Raw genomic sequence first — 20639 nt, 5'->3', positions numbered from 1 at the left:
GAAATATGGACTGGACACTGATAACAAACTGATTGAGTTGAAATAGAGGTCCGGCCGGCCCTTTATTTCGAAATTGTCCACACAAAATAAACCGGGAGGAATAAAGATTAAACAGACACCGGGTGTTCATGCTATGTACGCACCGAATTCACGTGCGGTCAGATGTGTGGGGTGTGTGTCCTGTCATGGGTTGACACTTGCTGGGTCAGTTGAACCGGTGCAGTGTGTGTGTCGTGTGTGTAGTGTGTGTTGTCAGCAGGAAGTTGATAACAAATGTGCGACTGATTGTCAGTTGAAACGTAGTGGGAAGGGTGTGGATGATGTGAGATGTGAGAATGATTGTCAGTTGAAACGTAGTGGGAAGGGTGTGGATGATGTGAGATGTGAGAATGATTGTCAGTTGAAACGTAGTGGGAAGTGTGTGGATGATGTCAGATGTGAGAATGATTGTCAGTTGAAACGTAGTGGGAAGGGTGTGGATGATGCGAGATGTGAGAATGATGACAAAGTTTGTGGTAATGGAGACGATTTCATTCCAGTTTCTCATGATAATGAATGTCACGATATTGTGGTGGATAATGTATTACAGTCGAGTGATGGTGTAAAATGTGCACAGCAGTGTGACTTATATGCTTTAAAAGAGATGAGAGAAGGTGACAGTGCCGTGGGTGTTATGGTTGGGGATGGGATGGGAGGGGAGAAAAATATTAACGATACAGTCAGAGATGATGTGGATGATTCTTTTACTGGAAGGAAGTCCAGTGGAGGTCGAGACGATCGCGTGAATGAACGGGGTGGTGTTAATGATAGCGGGGAGATAAGTGGAATAGATGAAGACTTTTTTTCCAAACAGGAAGGATTTTTTGATTCACTTGTAAATATGTTTTCTTTTCTTCATTGGAATGTATGTGGTTTGTTTTCAAAAATGGACGATGCAGATTTCATCCGATTTGTTTCCATGTTTGATTTTGTTTGTTTGGTGGAAACCTTTGTTGAGAAATTTGACTCCTGTGTGTTCAGAGACCACACATCTTTTGTAAAGCCAGCAGTGCGGTTGACACGCCAGGGAAGGTGTTCAGGGGGAGTAATTTGTTTTGTCCGCAATACTTTGCTTTCTCATGTGCATCCAATTGAATGTGACAGTGATTATTGTTTGTTATTCTTGCTAGACAAAGATATTTTTGGTTTTCGTAAGAATGTTTTATTTGTATGCACTTATATCCCACCTGAAAATGCACCTTATTACAGTATGCATGAGTTTAGTAGTGGTATTGATATGCTGGAAGAGTGCGTTGTTGATAAGCTATTATCATTTGATGATGTTGATATTTTGTTATGTGGTGATTTGAATGCAAGAACTTCAAATATTTTTCCTAATGTTGTTCTCGAAAATGAATTGCATATCAATTATAAAAATGACATTGGTACTAATGTACAAAGGCGCTCTGAAGATAAGATATTAAACACTTTTGGGAAAAAACTTTTGAACATGTGCACTGCATTAGGACTCTATATTTTGAATGGGGTATGTAATGGCGACCGTGAAGGTTGCTTCACATACATTTCTGATCAGGGGTGTAGTGTCAATGATTATTTTCTGGCATCTTTGAATCTTTTTGAGTCTGTGAACGAAAAAATAGCTCTGAATGTTGTGGAAAGAATAGAATCAGATCATTTGCCTCTTGTACTATGTATTGAAAAGCAAAATAAATTGAAATTCGATAGAAGTAAATTAGGTAAAAATACTGAAAAATTTATAGTTAGATATTGTTGGAAAGAAGAACTGAGTCAAGATTTCTTTAACTCTATAAATTCACATGAAGTACAGGACGAGCTTGCTGCTGCAGAAGACCTTATCACTGTTAATGTTAACGAAGCATTGGATAGATTTAATGACATTATCAAAGATCAAGCTAGTATTATGATGAAAAGAATACCTTCAAATGTAGCTGTTGAACGAAAGGGCTGGTTTGATTATGAATGCAAGAAAACAAGATGTGAGGTGCGAAAATTATTAAGAAGATATAGAAGAACATTGGATAAAAACGATAGAGCCTCGCTGTGCATTGCAAGACGTGAATATAAAAACTTGATCAAAAGAAAAAAGAAAGAACATAATGAAATGTTATTAAACGATCTTTTAAACTCTGTTAATGATCAGCAGATGTTTTGGGAAAGAATCCATAGGCTAACAAAAAAGAAATCACAACCTCAAAATGACATTTCTATTGATGACTGGTATAGACATTTCAAATCTGTATTAGAAAAGGATGATGGAGTAATTAGTGAGGAAGAGGTTGTAGATAATGATGAACAGTATGTATATGATAGAGAAATATCAAGAGAAGAAGTTTTGCTTGCAATAAAAAGACTGAAAAATGGTAAATCGGCTGGTCCAGACGGCCTTATAGGTGAATTCTTTAAGAAGTCTGGAGAGAATGTTGTTAACTTTTTAGTTAAGCTGTTTAATTATTTGTTTGATACTGGTTATTATCCGGAAAACTGGAAGGAATCTATAATATTGCCATTATTCAAAAAAGGTGATGTAAATGATGTGAATAATTATAGAGGTATTTCTTTATGTAACATATGCAGTAAATTGTATAGCTCTATTATTAACAATAGATTACAAGAATGGATAACAATGAATGATATAACTGGAGAATATCAAGCTGGCTTTAAAAAAGACTATTCTACAATTGATCATATATTTGTGTTATTAGCTGCAGTTCAGAAACAATTTGCAAATAATAAGAAGTTATATGTTGCGTTTGTTGACTTTGAGAAAGCATTTGACTCCATTTCTAGAAAATTGCTATGGCCTGTTTTATTGAAAAATGATATAAAAGGTAAGCTGTATTTTTGTCTCAAAAGTATGTATAATGAAGTGAAAGCAAGAATAAGATCGGGGGCTAAATTGTCAGACTTTGTCTATTGCAGTCGTGGGGTCAAACAAGGGGATGTATGTAGTCCAGTTTTGTTTTCTCTGTTTATCAATGAACTTGCATTGGAGATAATTGAAAATGGACAACATGGTGTTACCTTTGATTTGATTGAATTATTTATTTTACTCTTTGCTGATGATATTGTCTTACTATCTGCAACAATAGTTGGTTTACAACGACAACTGAACAGTTTGTATATGGCGGCAACAAGACTAGAACTGAAGGTTAATATGTCGAAAACAAATATTATTGTTTTTCGTAAAGGGGGGTATTTGGCACGAAATGAGAGGTGGGTCTATGGCAATGAAAGTGTCACTGTGGTGAATGCATATAAATACCTTGGGATTTACTTTTCAACCAGACTTAGCTTTAGTTCAGCATGCCAAGATATAGTTAGCAGAGCAAAGAAAGCTGTTATGATTATCCTTCATGTTTTATATAAGCTGGATTGTAGCTCTTTTAGTTTGTTTAATAAATTGTTTGATTCCCAGGTTCAACCAATAGCACAATATGGTGCTGAAATTTGGGCGTTTGAGAAGGGCTTAGAAATTGAACAAATACATCTGTTTGCACTGAAACGCTTCCTCAATGTTGAAAGTCGAACTCCAAATGATCTTGTATATGGTGAAGTAGGGAGGTTTCCAATTTATATAAATTCTTACATTACATGTATTAAGTACTGGTTAAAAATAACGCGTATGGAAGAAAATAGGTTGCCATGTAAAGCTTATAAGACATTGTACAATTTAGATAAGCATGGTAAAAAGACATGGGTTACAAATGTTCGTCAGTTTCTAAATTCACATGGATTTTCTTATGTATGGGACAACCAAGGTGTCCAGTGTATTCCTGGTTTCATAAAAACTTTCAGACAAAGAGTCATTGATTGCAGATGGCAGGACTGGCATGACCATATATATACCAGTGATAGATTTGCTCAATATAGACTTTTTAAGACTACGTGTGCGACTGAGCCATATCTTATGATTAGAATGAGTAGGTATGTTAAATGTGCTTTGACTAAATTTAGATTTGGTATTTCTGATATTGCCAGCCATCGTTTAAGATACAGGTCCAATGGTGAACGTGAACAGATGTGTCGCTTGTGTCAAAAGGGAAAAGAAGATGAGATCCATTTTTTGTTTTGTTGTCCTGCCCTATTAGACCTTAGACTACAGTTAATTGAACCCAAATATTATAACAGCCCCTGTAGTTTTAGATTGAACTTGTTATTATCATCCAGAAAGGAAACTACCCTTGGTGGGCTTGCAGTCTATATTTACAAATCTTTGAAAAGGTTGAAGGTTATACTATCGTAGTGGTTTGTTTTGTGGTTGTTGTTGTTGTTTTTGTTTGTTTGTTTATTTTGTAAGTGTACTATATGATATGTGTGGTATATTGCTGTTGTAGTAGTTAGACTTTGATTGTGTGCAATTTATGGTATACGAAGTATGTTACTGTTGTATTCAGTATGACTGTTATGATTCCTATATTTCAATGTACATGTGTCACACCTCTTCAGTAAGGGGCTATGGCCTTTATTTGAATAAAACATTTCGTTCGTTCGTTCGTTCGTTCTCTCTCTCTCTATCTATCTATCTCTCTGTCTGTCTGTCTGTCTGTCTGTGGACATCAATTCATCAGATTTAGATCGTGTGTAATTCGTCTTTTTATCCCCATCACAAGGTATTGAACAGTATAAAACTTGTAATACTTGTGATGGGGATAAAAAGATGAATTTCACACGATCTAAATCTGATGAATTGATGTCTCTCTCTCTCTCTCTCTCTCTGGCGAGGGAGGTTGTCAGGTTGTGCTCTCGATGTTCGCTAGATTCTACATTCTACATTCATTGTGTATTGTAAATAAAAAAAAAAAGAAAAAAAAGAAGAAGTGGTGTGTAGTTTCATACCGGACTTTTCTAATTCATCGTCGATGTTATGTTATGTGATCAGACATGTGCTCATGGATGTTCTCAGATTGTGTGTGTGTTAGTCTTTCACCGGTTCGTGCTGAGTGCCCCGCCATCATGACCTAGTTTCAACACAGCAGACTGCCACAGCAAGGTTCTGTGGCCAGCATGGATCGACTGACGCGATCCATGCAAAAGACTGAAGTCACAGCGTTCAGGGATCAGTTTCTTGAACGCATAACATACACATTGCACCCTATACAGAAAAAAATTGATTCTGTAACCGAATATATGCCCCACTGGCGCTTTTCACTGTTTCAACGTTATGTAGGGACATACGCTCCCAAAGAAGTGTCATGCACGTGGAAGGACATCACCAACAATCGGCAAAAATACTGTTGAACCCTTGCCTATTGACTACAGTACCCTACCCTCAGATTTATTTCAATCAACGTTGGAAATTTGTTTGAAAAATAAACCACAGAAAAAGTTATTGAAGGTTGACATACACTACACATCCAACAAGAATCTGGTGCAGGGCCACGCGTGCGGTGCCTGGTAGACGAGGAATTCCACAGGCTGCGTGCCATCGTCCATACGTTAGCCGCTGACCTGCCCAGTACACGACCCCGCCGGCCCCTGACACGCAGAGCTACACAGCAGCAGACTCGGGAAGACTCGCAGACAGACCACCAAGTCAACACACTTCTCGCCACATCTCCCGACAGAGCTACACCACATCTCCCGACAGAGCTACACTACAGCAGACTCAGCGAGACGCAGACAGGAGACCAAATCAACACGCCTCTCCCCTTAATTCCGGAAAACCCCAATCCCCCCACCCTTTCTCACTGCCCCTCTCCACCTCACAGCCCCTCACTTGATGGCTTGCTCTCCCACAGTGCTCCAGCAGATGGCGGTCTGACGACGCCATTCTCTGCAGACACACCCACCCCAGACACCACCAACAGTGACATCTCCATGACAGAAACTGCTGAAAACCATACGACATACAACACTGGCAAAAGCGACACAGCGACGGAACATCCCGACATAGACATAGTAAGTGATGACCAACAGACTGCAGCAGACAACACTGACACAGACATAGTAAGTGATGACCAACAGACTGCAGCAGACAACAGTGACACTGACATAGTAAGTGATGACCAACAGACTGCAGCAGACAACACTGCCATAGACATAGTAAGCGATGACCAAGAGACTACAGTAGACAACACTGACATAGACATAGTAAGTGATGACCAACAGATTACAGTAGACAACAGTGACACTGACATCAGTGATGACCAACAGACTGCAGCAGACAACACTGACATAGACATAGTAAGTGATGACCAACAGACTGCAGCAGACAACACTGACATAGCCATAGTAAGTGATGACCAACAGACTGCAGCAGACAACACTGACATAGACATAGTAAGTGATGACCAACAGACTGCAGCAGACAACACTGACATAGACATAGTAAGTGATGACCAACAGACTGCAGTCGACAACAGTAACACTGACAACATCAGTGATGACCAACAGACTACAGTAGACAACAGTAACACTGACAACATCAGTGATGACACCAGCAACATTGACAACATCAGTGACCAACAGACTGCAGCAGACACTAACAATGACAGTGCTGCTATGTCTACAACCTGCAGCTGCTGTCAGGGCGACTTCATCCCCAGGGAGGATTTCCTCAGACAACAACAATCCCTGGAGGCAGAAATCTCCGCCCTGAGGTCAGCTCTACATCAGGCAAGACAGTCCTTCAAAATTGAACTGGTGTGTGTGTGTGTCCATCGAGATCGATGATGACCATCGTTGTCATCCAGCTGGGGAATGGGGGGAGGGTGGTGGTGGGGTGGGGGGGGGAGGATGCTCATGAATCTATCTGTGAATGCGCAGATGGCTGAATAGTCCAATCTGCGCACGAAATGTTCGCTGACAGTTGGGGCAGACAAAGACAGGCATACCATTGTCAGGGAGCTTGTTTGCCCGTGACTTTCTGGCCTGCCTCTTCTGAACAGCTGCAGCAGTCCTGTTGGCCTCGCACAACTTGGCGCCTTTGTGCACAGCAGCACGCCATTTGTCACGGTCCACTGCAGATTCCTCCCAGGAGTCAGGGTTGATATCAAACGCTTTCAGAGAGACTTTCAGAGTATCTCTGAAGCGCTTCTTCTGACCTCCGTGTGATCTCTTCCCTTGTTGCAGCTCGCCATAGAAAAGCCTTTTGGGCAGCCGATGGTCTGGCATGCGCGCCACGTGTCCAGCCCAGCGAAGCTGGGACTGCATCAGGATGGTGAAGATGCTGGGAAGGGTGGCTTTTGCGAGCACCTCTGTGTCTGGGGTCTTGTCTTGCCACTTGATGTTCAGTAGCTTCCTGAGGCATGTTGTGTGGAAGTGGTTCAGCTTCTTGGCATGTCGTTGGTACACTGTCCAAGTTTCGCAGGCGTACAGTAGTGTGGGGAGAACTACTGCTCTGTAGACCTTTAGCTTGGTCTCAAGACTAATGCCTCTTCTGTTCCAGACATTTGCACTGAGTCTACCAAAAGTTGCGCTTGCTCTTGCAATCCTGACGTTCACTTCATCGTCGATGGTCGCATTTCGTGACAGTGTGCTGCCAAGGTATGTGAACCGCTCCACCGCACTGGGTCTCTGACCGTTGACTGTGATGTTGGGCTCAACGTAGGGTTTCCCTGGGGCTGGCTGATGGAGAACTTCAGTTTTCCTCGTGCTGATGGTAAGGCCGAAGTTCCTGCTGGCAATGGCAAACTTGTCAACGCTGAGTTGCATGTCAGCTTCAGATCCAGCGTTGAGGGCACAATCATCAGCAAACAAAAAGTCTCTGATGATGTCTGTCATGACCTTCGTTTTTGCTTGAAGCCTTCTGAGGTTAAACAACTTACCATCTGTTCGGTACTTTAGGCCGATTCCAACATCGCCATCTCTGAAGGCATCAGTAAGCATTGCAGAGAACATGAGGCTGAACAGCGTTGGAGCCAGGACGCAGCCTTGCTTGACACCATTTGTGACAGCAAAAGGAGCTGATGTTTCGCCTTTGTCCTGGACTCGAGCCTGCATGCCTTCATGGAATTGGCTGACCAAGGAAATAAATTTCCGAGGGCATCCGTACTTGGCCATGATCTTCCACAGTCCCTCTCTACTCACGGTGTCGAAGGCCTTAGTGAGGTCGACATAGGTGGAGAACAGATCAACATTTTGCTCCTGACATTTCTCTTGCAGCTGCCTTGCAGCAAACACCATGTCGGTGGTTCCGCGCTCTTTCCGGAATCCACATTGGCTCTCAGGCAAATGACCTTGGTCAAGGTGTGCTGTGAGGCGGTTTAGTAGGATCCTGGCAAGTATCTTGCCTGCGATGGAGAGCAAGGAAATGCCCCGATGGTTATCACAGGCTTGCCGGTTCCCCTTTCGCTTGTACAAGTGAATGATAGATGCATCTTTGAAATCCTGGGGGATCGTCTCTTCTTTCCACATGAGTGAGTACAGCTGATGGAGCTTCTCAGTCAGCACAGTGCCTCCATCCTTGTAGACCTCTGCTGGTATGGAGTCTGAGCCAGGTGCTTTGCCACTGGATAGCAGACGAATTGCTTTCTGGGTCTCAAGAGGTGTTGGCGGATCGTCCAGTGCTTCGTTGATGGGGACTTGTGGGAGACGGTCTATGGCTTCATCATTTATGGAGGAAGGGCGATTTAAGACACTGTTGAAGTGCTCAGCCCAGCGTTCAAGAATTTTCTCCTTCTCGGTGATCAAGGTATTCCCATCTGCACTGAGGAGGGGGGATGATCCTGAGGATGTGGGGCCGTAGACTTCTTTTAAGGCATCATAGAACCTCTTCATATCGTGCCTGTCAGCATATCCCTGGATCTCATCAGCTTTGTCACTCAGCCACTTATCCTGCATCTGGCGTAACTTTTGCTGAACAGTCCTGCGGATGGCATCGTACACATCCTTTTTTGATGTGGACTTTGGGTTGCTCAGGTAGGCTTGATGCAGACGGCGTTTCTCATCCAGAAGCTGCTTGATTTCATCACAGTTTTCATCAAACCAGTCTTTGTGCTTTCTGGACATGGGTCCCAGGGTCTCTGAAGCTGTACTATAGATCAGCTCACGCAGGGTCCTCCAGTCAGACTCCACATTCTGGTTGTCCAGAGAGGCGGATTCCAGACGATCTTCCAGCAGCTCCACAAAGGACTGTTTGATGGTGATGTTTTTCAGCTTAGCGATGTTGAGCCGTTTTGGAGCCTTCTGGCCTTGGGGGCGTCTCTTGGGCTGGATTCGAATATTCAGCTTCGAGACTACAAGGCGATGGTCTGTCCAACACTCGGCGCCGCACATGGTCTTTGTTACACGTACATCTTGCCTATCCCTTTTCCTGACGATGACATAATCGATGAGATGCCAATGCTTTGAGCGAGGGTGCATCCATGACGTCCTGTTACGGGTAGGGAGGCAGAAAACTGTGTTGGTTATCAGCAGTTCGTGCTCTGCACAGGTCTGAAGCAAAAGCAATCCATTTGGGTTGCAGTGGCCCACACCGTGCTTTCCAATCACTCCATCCCAGGAGATGTAGTCAGAGCCAACTCTAGCATTGAAGTCCCCAAGAATGATGAGCTTGTCTGCTTTAGGGATAGCAGCAATGACAGAGTGAAGGTCCTCGTAGAACTTCGCCTTCACTTCATCCGGGTTGGTCATGGTTGGGGCGTAGGCACTGACAATGGTGAGGTGCTTCTGGCCAGATGCCAGTGGGAGTTTCATGGTCATAAGCCTATCGTTGACTCCCTTTGGGATTCCAGCTAGCTTGCTGACAAGTGCTGTTTTTACTGCAAAACCAACACCAGCCTCACGTCGCTCTTCGCTTCCTCGTCCACTCCAGAAGAAGGTGTAACCAGATCCCCGTTCACAGAGCTCGCCTTCACCTGCAAGCCGAGTCTCACTCAAGGCTGCGATGTCAATGTTGTATCTGGCGAGTTCGGATGCAACTAGTGCCGTTCTCCTTTGGGGTCTGTCCGCGTTATCTCTGTCCAGGAGAGTCCTTATGTTCCAAGCACCAATGGTGAGAGGAACGATCCTTGTTTTTTTCTTTTCTTTCTTGTTGTTTCGACCGCTGATGTAGGGTCCCCGCCAGCCGCGGTATGCTGGCCAGGGTGATATGGAGCAGGCAATTTTTAGGGCACCTTTTCTAGCCCCTTCCTCATGCCAGGGAGGTGAGCAGTGCATTCCTAAAGAGGGCTGCTCAGACGCTCAGACGGCTGCCGAGCTCCATCGCTGCTCCTGTCGACTAAGAACGACCCTATGGCCTGAGCCGCCTGCGTGCAGGTCTGCGACTGCGACTGCCAGTGTACCCACACCTGTCGTTTCGTCGCTCGCCTGTCGCCACAGGACTTGGGGGTGATGAAATGATGAAGGATGAAAGGTCATTTTGGATGACTGATGACTTGCGCGATGAGTTTGTTTAAAGTGAAGAGGAGTTGCGCAACGTCAACCTCACTCTCTCGTCCGGGTCCACCAATTTCCAGTGGCAAGACTAAGTCGAGACGACTGGAGGATGAGCACGGATGCAGTGGATGACCAAGATATCCTTTCGGTGTCTCATCTTGCTCTCTGCACTCCACAGTGCGTTGCTGTAACCGCCTTCCTCTCCGTTGAACCGATTGGTTTCTTCCGCAGATTCTGCCGGATCCAGACTTCGCATGCATGGGTAGACACACCCCGGGGGCCAACTGCGTGTGGCATGCACACAGCACAGTGGAGCTAGATGGCCGTCGGTGGCTCTCCTGAGCCAACGCCCTTTTATGGATCTCCAATAGGGTGTCTAGCCACCCGCCTCACCAGTCCCGGAAGGGAGCGGTGGGAGTGCCGGTTTAGTCGCCGGCAACCCGACCCTGAACAGGTTGTACTGGATTACAGGTTACCAGTAGCAGATCTAATGACCTGACCTGACACAAAATTGAACTAGATGCCCTAAGAACGCAAATGCACCATCAGACAACCTCACCTCCAAAACAACGAAACCCAAGTCAAAAAGCTCTCATTCCAAATCCCCAAAACAACGCCCACCCCAGTCCACGGAGCCCCTCCCGCCGGACACACCTTCATCCATGGCAGCAGACAGTGAAAGTGATAGATCAATCAACACTTCGTCCAGCAGTGTACCAGCCCCCTCCCTTAAGTCACCTCTCCCCACCGCGTCCCCTCTCCAGATGACTACTGTTGCAAAGGGCACGACAGTAGTACTTCTTGGGCATCCCACAGCCAGTCGTGTTGACCATGCACATTGCACCCCTCCCACTCCCACTGACAAACACCAGACAGTGTCTACCAAAGACATGACGGTCTTCAGCCTCGCGGAGTGGCTTGCTCGGCAAACCCCGTCACACACCGTGAAGAAATCAGTCTTTCACGTGGGTGTCAACGACTGCTACGAGCCCCAAACAGCAACAGAGGACAAAGGTGTGACCAAGCAGCAGTGGGTGACCCTCATTGCCCAGTGTCACCGGGTATTCCCCAGGGCGGCAATACAGGCGTCGTCCATCATCCCTGCCAAAGGACGACACCCACTGAATGCCATCATAGGTCCCAGCAACAACAGTCTGAAAGAGGCCTGCAGCGACATGAAGGTATTGTACACTGACCATCACAACACCTTCACCACATTGAAGGGGGCCCCGAGACTGGCGCTGTATTCCAGCGTTACGGAACCCAGTAAGAGGGACGTGTTACATGTTTCCCAAAACCTCTTCTCCCCAAAACGACCTCTTTTGCCCTTTTGAAACATATGGAGCAATGCAACCTCTTTCATCACTGACAGTCCCGCTTTTGCCGTTATCACTCTTGTCACACAGCCTTAACCCGACTTTGTGACATATGGTTATCTGCAATCAATCATAACAAGGTCACTGGAACAGTTTTCCTCGATTTAAAGAAGGCTTTTGATCTGGTGGATCATGAAATACTGATAAACAAATTGAATGAGTATACTCAAAACCAGGCAGCTGTCTCATTCTTCCGGTCTTACCTGGAAAACAGAACACAGCGTGTTTACTTAAATGGCACCTATACTTCCGAAGGTCATGCAGATCGTGGTGTACGGCAAGGCTCTATTCTTGGACCCCTATTCTTTTGTATCTATATAAACGACTTGCCGATGCACATATCACCTTGCTACGACATCTGCGACTGCTCGCTGATGACAGTTCTCTTCATTTTAATGTCGCTAACATCGATCTTGTACAACCATCGCTACAACAGGGAGTAAATGACATTTCAGACTGGTGTTACCAAAATCACATGGAACTTAACCCACATAAGACAAAAAGTATGGCACTGACATCCAGACAGAAACACCAATGTAAGCCTCTCACTTTAAAACTTGAGGAAAACAAGAACTCAGTTGAACAAGTTTGTGAGCACCGCATTCCTGGGGTAATAATTGATAAAGAACTAAACTGGCAAGCTCACATTGACCATGTCTGCAAACAGCTCGCAATCTGTTCTTACTCAATAAACTTAGATATTATGTCGATGTTCCAACCAGAAAATTATTCTTTGGGGCACATTGTCTTTCTCATATCAATTATGCATCTACAATCTGGAGCAATGCCAGTAACAACCAGCTCAAAACTATTAACTCATTACATAGACGAGCAGCTAAGCTTATTCTACCCGACCACTCACTATCAACCAATGAGAAATTTTATAAAACTGGAAATATTACATCTGTACAAGCAATTTGAATACAATATAATGGTCCTCATGTTCAAAGCACAAAACCACATATCACCACCGTATCTCAATGAATTTGTTGAAAGGGCAACAGAGCGTTACAATTCAGATAATTATATTCTGCCTTGTGTACGCATTGACTTGTACAAATCTAGCTTTGTATGTTTTGGACCATCTGTTTGGAACTCTCTTCCTACGTTCATCAAGACGCGCGATTCATTATCGTCCTTCAAGTCAAGGCTACGAAAACTGCTCCACAAACAATATGCCCCCAAAACTAATATAGCCAGCCTACAAACATTATGCCTTTTTGTGAAATGTATGCGTTGTCTATTCCTTTACATACACTGAAGTGTTTCATCCTATTTTCTACCTTTGTGATTTTTATGTACTACATGCACGCCATTGATTGGATGTTATTGCCTGTCACATCAGCATCAGAATTGTCATCACTATTGTTTATGTACAGTGATATAACTATGTTTCTCTGTTCTCTTTAAATATTTCTCATTTCAGTCAGGCCTCTTTCCTGTATTCTGTGTGGTGATTAATTTGACAGTCTTAATAACCCCTTTACCTCATGCCTTTCAATATGGATTTTTTTCTTTTCCTTTTTTCAGTATCTGCTTATGTACGACAATATGATTTGTTTTGCAATGCAATATGATTTGATACCTAAATACGTTTATGTATGCATATGTATACATATATGTATATACATGTAGACATATGCATGCATGTGTGTATATGTGCATATATGCCTGTGTATAAGGGTGTGTGTGTTTGGGGATGAGTGTGTGCATATGCGTGTGGGTAGGTGGGTGGCTGTGAGTGTGTGACTGTGTTCCCTTTATCCTTTTTTTCTTATAATGATGATGATGGTATGTTGATTATCATTATTATCATTAGTAGTAGGGGTGATGGTGGTAGTAGTAGTGGTCAGTAGTAGTAGTAGTAGTAGTAGTAGTAGTAGTAGTAGTAGTAGTATTTACCAGTATTATCATTGTTGTGTCTTATCGTTATTGTTTTTCATTGTCACGAGGACAGGTTGGAAGACTAGGCAATGCCTGAAATCTTTATCCTTAAGTAATAAAGTTTTTGAATCTCTCTCTCTCTCTCTCTCTCTCTCTCTCTCTCTCTCTCTTAGTCTTGACCATAATAATAATAGTGATAACGACGAATGATAATAATAATAATAAATTTAAAATATAAATGATGTTGATAATGATTATAACAACTATTAACAACAACAACAACAACAATAATATAAATAAATAAGTGAATAAATGAATAATCTTTTTAAAGAGAGAGAGAGAGAGAGAGAGAGAGAGAGAGAAATTAATAAACAATAAAATCAGAAATACTTCTTTTTTTAACAGAAACTTTGTTGTCTTTGACAAAGTTCATGTAGCAAATCGTACACTTAAGTCGACAAATGTTGCCATCAATAGAAAGACAAGCAGACAAAGAACTGTGCAGGAATGGGTGTAAAAGGAAAGAAAATGAAAGAACTGAAGACTTAAAAAAAGAAAAAGAGAACAAAAAAAGAAGAAGAAAACAGAGTAGAGGAAAAAAAACAGTGGTAAAATCAGGAAATTGGAGGCCCCACAATTGACACCAAAATACATCGTCAGTGTGTGTGTGTGTGACAGCAACAACAATATAAGGGGGAAAAAAAGTGGGAAAAATTAGCTAGGAGGTTGGAGGTCCCACGAAAAACAACAAACAAAAGCAACAAAAAGCCGAAAACAGTGTGCGCGCGCGCGTGTATGTGTGTGTGTGTGTGTGTGTGTATCATCACCTTTACCTCGTTTGCTCCCTTCCCTCCTGTAAGTTTTCGTTGCAGTTTACATTTTACAGCTGAGTAACCAATTTCTCTCTACCTCTCTCTCTTGTCCAGTTGAATTATTTTTGCTATATATCTTTATAAAGCACTGCAGTTAAGAGAGACACTTATTTCTTACATTCACTGATAGTTTGTTGTGAAAGACGTTGCGTTGTTTATATTACCAATTGCAATGACACATGTAAAACTGTTATTATCCCCTATTTAAATCGGGCTATGGCCTTAATTGAATAAATCATATTGAATCTTGAATCTCTTGTCCAGTTGTTTGCATACATTAAAACCAAGGTAATTTTCAGCCACAACAGATTTGCCAGCTTAATTAGAAAGACTCAGAGAGAGCGAGAGAGGCGTTTGCGGCAGGCAGTAGCCTCCAGCAAGATGGCGGCATGCTGGCGCGTAGACGGCCTCCCTCCTTCCCCTCCATACTATTGAGCTCCATGTGCCTGACCAGCAGCGTTACCCAACGTGCTTGAACAGTGAACTGTCTTCAGAAAAGCTAAATGGGAGTGACTCTATTCTATTCCAAATAACGGTTATCTTTCTTTAGAGGTTTAGTAAAAACTTGAATGTGCATTCTAACAATATGAGGCTATACACATTTATAAACTGTAACTTCTGACAGCTACTTTTATTGTTCAAGTTATTCTCCATTACTAGTTTCTTCTTTTTCTTTATCATTTCTCTTTCCAATAGTATCTGTTTCACTCTACTGCTCATACACGGTGGGAATTTTGGTTCTGGCAATGATGGTTTTATCACAGTGTTGTTTTGCTATTTGAAAAATGGGTATACATAGTTAGGGATGTATTTCTCAACTGGAGTAAGTTTTGACTTTGTAAACATGCAAGCAGAGTAAAGCCAGTTTTCCACGCACAAACTATCAAGCTTTGGAAAACAGTTGTTCTCACGTAGACATAAAGCAGTTTGACATTTAGTTCAAATCATGTTGCAATAATCATCGTGCTGAAACACGACAAAGCTGAATCTACTGTAAGACAGTTTCAGCCCCAGCAGAACACAACATGAACATCAAGTCTTCATATGTGATCATTTTAGTGGGGACGTTCTAAGTTTCGGCTACGGGTGAAAATAACTGGTCTGTTGTTGATTCTTAGAGTTGTCTCCCTCTATACCATTCACTTTTGTTCAAAGGCAGTATTCAACAAGGTTTTCCAAGCAACAGAGCCAACAGGTATGACACTAATCTCAGTTTTCTGTGTCTTTTTGGCACTCTGAACAGACTCAACATTGATCACATTATTGTTCAATAAGGAGGTGTGTTAGTACACACTTTCTCGTGATTCCAAGCTTTCTTGTGGGAATGGAGAGAAAGCCAACCCCGACGACAAACGATTTTTTTTAAACAGCGTGGCTAACTAGGTGTGTCATTCACTTGAACGTGACTGGAATTCTTCTTGCAGCTTTTAACTTGCAACATATCTTGTGCATCATGAAATTCCATCTCGCCGACGTCTTCAACCATTGAATTGTTTATTCTGTTATGTTTTCCTGCATGTCACTGGTCTGGCTCTGATTCGTGTCAGTGTCGTGATATTTTGATGAATCTGTTTATGTCTGTTTTGTTTTTGTAAACCATGAGCAATTTTTTTCTCATTTCATGGGTAGACGTCTAATACATGATCTTTTGTTCATTACATTTACAGCAGTACACATATTCCTTCAGCACAGTATGATTTGCAGTCTGTCTGTCCCTGTCTTTGATCTATATCTCTGTCACTCTCTCCCCGTCTGTCTCTCTTTGATCTATATCTCTGTCACTCTCTCCCAGTGTGTCCCTCTCTTTGATCTATATCTCTGGCACTCTCTCCCTGTCTGTCTCTGTCTGGGTGTATCTGGGTTATTGTTTCCATGTTTACTGATAGTCAATGTATTGTTCACCAAGCTTGCTGTTTTTATTTATTTTATCTTATCGTATTTTTATTTATTTATATGTATATATATTTTTTTGGCTGCCCCATCATCTGCACTAGTGGCATTACTCCCACGCCGCTCATTTAGATTCCTCGATACACGGCCACACCCGGGTTCGTCCGTCATAGTTCCAGCGTCAGCAGTCCACAAGGAGCCATCGATGTTAGGTCGCCAGGAGGCCACACACCAGAGGAGGCTCTGCACTGCTGCTGAGTCACTTTGGTGGTGTTCAGTGCTGCCTGTCCTGATTTAACTTTGACACCACCTCCTAAGCCCACTACTAACGACAATAATGGCCTTGTCGCGGAACCAGACTGAGTGAGCGCCCCTCCCAGAGTGGAGACCGCCACCACGTCCCTCAAACAACAGCACCCCATGAATCTGCTGACACTGAAGACATTGACAGGACTCACCCCAAGCATGGAAGTGGAGGGGTATCGAAACTGAGGTCACCATGAGAGCATGGCATGAAAGGCCACAGACTTTGAGACTGTTATAGACTATATTGATGATGATGAAGGAGGATGCCTTTGGCTCAGAATCCAGATTCTCTCAGGCTGCTGGCTAGACTAGCATACTTCTTGGTCTTGTAGATGTGGGCTTCCTCCATTCTGCTTTCGTATGGCACGGTGAGCTCAATCAGAATTGCTTGTTTCGTTGCCTTGGAGTGGAGTACTCTGTCAGGTCTCATGCTGCTCTTGCTGATGATTTCCGGGTGTTTCTTCCCCTCTGGTAGGTCAACCATGCATTCCCAATCTTCGGCACCATCAAGCAGCCCACGTTTCTATGCTTTGGAAATTTTGGATGCTGTTCCTGGCCAGACATTATCGCCTTCTGCAGAGCAGAACTGTATTGGAACTTCTGGTGGGGCTGGTGCTCCTTCGACAGTGCTCACCACGTGTGCAATTTCTTTCAGCACTTGGTTGTGCCTCCATGTATACCGTCCTTGGCTCAACGCCGCTTTGCATGAGCTGAAGACATGTTCCACTGTTTGTTTGCCGTGGCAGAGTGGGCACGTTGAGTCATATGTTTTCCCCCATTTCAGCAAGTCTTTCTTTTTAACATAATATAGTATAACACTGTATGATATAACTTAATATAATATAATATCAATAGGTACCCAATACAAATTATTTCAGCCTTAAAAGCTGTTCAATATTCACTGATTTTAAATGGAACGGACGAATCGGCGGAAAGCATACACTATGTTCCTTGATTTGGATGTGTGTGATAAAAAGGTTCTTGGTGTTCGCAATAGACTGTACATATTTCATGTTGATTTTGTTTAGAACAGTTAGGGCATTGATGATACTGCCCACATATGTGTGCCTATAGAGAAAGACTAGATTTCATATCAAGAATAGTGACAGATTTTATGTGATTATACATTACATTTTGCATCATTCCAGGCTTACTCTAGCACCTAAAAGTTATTACAAGATTCAGACTTGGGAGTCTACTGAGTTGCTGCGCATTATTATTGTCACATACACCACACTGAAGAGGTCATCATTATTTTGCCCACTGTGTAATGATATGAAAGAAGATGGGGTACATTTTGTATTAAAATTTATCATAAATTAAATGATCTAAAAGCTCTGTATATATCGTTACAGACGATTTTGAGGAATCAAATATTAGGTCTGATATTGATTTTTTTTTTTAAATGCACAAAATAATTCAAATCTACAAACCATTTGCACATGTCTGTCAGATATTTTGAATTCTTCAGACATTGATTTACTTGATATGGCACCTCGTGTTCTGGTGCCACCTGTCCCTCCCTGGGAGTTAACAAAATCAAACATCAACATTTGTGCTTCTGACACAACAAAAGGAGAATCTCCACATATAATAGCAGCATTTGTCAGAATTGAATTAGAAGAAAATTTTGATTATCATTTAAAAGTTTACACTGATGGCTCGGTCCTGGATGATAACAATGCAGGATCTGCTTTTGTCATTCCTGGCCTAAGAACAGAAAAATCATACTATTTAGGTAAGGTACATTCAATTTTTACAGCTGAACTGGTGGCCGTCCTTATGGCTTTAATTCATCTTGTTGATATACAAATGATAGTAAGAAATTTTGTGTTGATTCCCAATCTGTTTTAAAAAGTTTGCTCCTTTTTGAGAATAATCAAAGAGAAGATCTATTGTTTGAAATTAGGTATTTATTGCACTCCCTATTTGTGAAGGGTGCAAATGTTGATCTTTGTTGGATACCATCCCATACTGGATTCCTTTATAACGACGAAGCAGACAGGGCAGCAAAAAGGGGAGCAAAGAATCATACAGATAGTATAAAAGTATATTGCCCATTGTCATACAAGGAAATAAGCAATATACTAGAAAGAGACTTTTATAGGTGCTTGAATTCAAGTCTAAAACCTCGTCAGTTGATTTTTTCAAACTTTGGTCCGATTCACAGACCATTTGTGAGTTTAGCTCTCAGACTATTATCAAATTCATTACGGACCAAGTACTGTTCTAATGTCAAGTGCATATGCTTTAGTAACCTGACAATTAAGCATTTTTTTTTTTTTTTCTTTTTTTTTCTTTTTTTTTTTTTTTTTTAGCTTGATGAAGCCTTATGTACACGAAAGTGTGTCTTCACAAGTGACTAAGAACGTTGATGTTTTTGACTTTTTGCATTCATTATCAGTTGTTCCACTTGTCAGTTTAACAACTTCTCTTTTAAGAAGTCCTTTAAGTAATTTCCTGTAATTGTATTTAGATATTTTGTTTCAAATTTCACCCTCATTTCAACCTCATTTGCCCAGTTTCCCCAACCCTCCATTCATCCACATCTCCCACCCCTTCTAACCGATAATACTCAAATGTATTCATAAATACTTTAACAAAATGTCTTCAATCACTGATATGTGTGACGGGACATTAAAAAAAAATTCCTCCTCCTATATCGTTACAGTATTATAAGAATATCCATTGACCATTAAGCATACATCCAGCATCAAAGCACGAACATAAATTATGGTCAGAAACCTGTCGATTTATTTGTACGAAGCAATCAAGTTTCCATTTCAAGGTGTTTCGTGAAAGAGCTGGGGTAGACAACTCATTGTTCTGCTTCACTTCTTCATGAAGGGCCATGGTCTGTTCTTGATTAAAGTATCTGCATCCACATTTCTTCCAGGTTACATACAGACACCCAGGTGTTTGAACGCGTTTTTCCAGAGCTGTGCGACCATCACGCCACCAGCTGGTCAGGGGATCTTTATAACTCAAAATGGAACTGATAACATTAAACACCTCCATTGGCCACATTATAGCCAAGGTCCATGTGGACAGAATTATATCACAGACAAGCCACCAGATCCCATTGTCTTCTGGTCTACAACGTCCATGTCGTTACTATACCAGGAGATTCCCAGATTACGTAATTGCAGGAAAGTCAAAATTGTGTTCTCTTTCCAGCAGAACGAACCTCAGAAAATTGGTTCAAAGTGGAACTGCTCCAGGTCTGAATGGCCGGGACTGTATCAACAATTCCCCTGTGACAGACAGTGTCAGTGTGTGGATGGTGAGGATGAAACAAAGTGCTTCTACTATTCGGAACTCTGCGGACCTGACAAAGTAATGGTGACTGTATGATTGTTCTGTCTGTCTGTCTGTCTGTCTCTCTGTGTCACTGTCTGTGTCTCTGTCTGTGCCTGTCTCTCTAATCATGTTGATATTGTGCTCGCAAATGCATGAAATACTTCTGGTATATGTGGTTTTAAGACATTGCATACCCATGTGTACGTTCAGTGTATGACCGAACACACTTGTACTGAGTTCACAGCACTATAAAACAACAGGAAAATACTGACACAATTATCACAGTAATCATCTGTATTTCTCTGTTGTTTGATTGTTGCAGTTTACAGCTGAGGGGGGTTGCTACGTTTTCTTCGACGATGTTGAGAATGAATACTTAGATACCCATAAATCAATACAAGTGTGTGAGAGAAAAGGCGGTATGCTGGCCATATTTGAGTCTACAAAACAATGGAGCAGTGTCATTTCAACACTTGAAAACACTAATTTAAAACCCTTTCATACGCAGATTGATATCAGAGTTGGTGTGTCAGCTATGAAGACCTCAGAAGACATCTTCAAGGAGAACATGTAAAGTTTGTGAAAAAATAGAGAAAGACAGAGAGAGAGAGAGACAGAGAGAGAATACAGATATCAGAACACTTTGTTATCTCAATATGGGATGCAGATGCTT

This window comes from Babylonia areolata, chromosome 14, assembly GCF_041734735.1.
Source record: "Babylonia areolata isolate BAREFJ2019XMU chromosome 14, ASM4173473v1, whole genome shotgun sequence".
In the NCBI taxonomy this organism is placed as follows: Eukaryota; Metazoa; Mollusca; class Gastropoda; order Neogastropoda; family Buccinidae; genus Babylonia; species Babylonia areolata.
The sequence above is the reverse complement of the archived record's forward strand: the minus strand, read 5'-3'. Positions refer to the sequence as shown.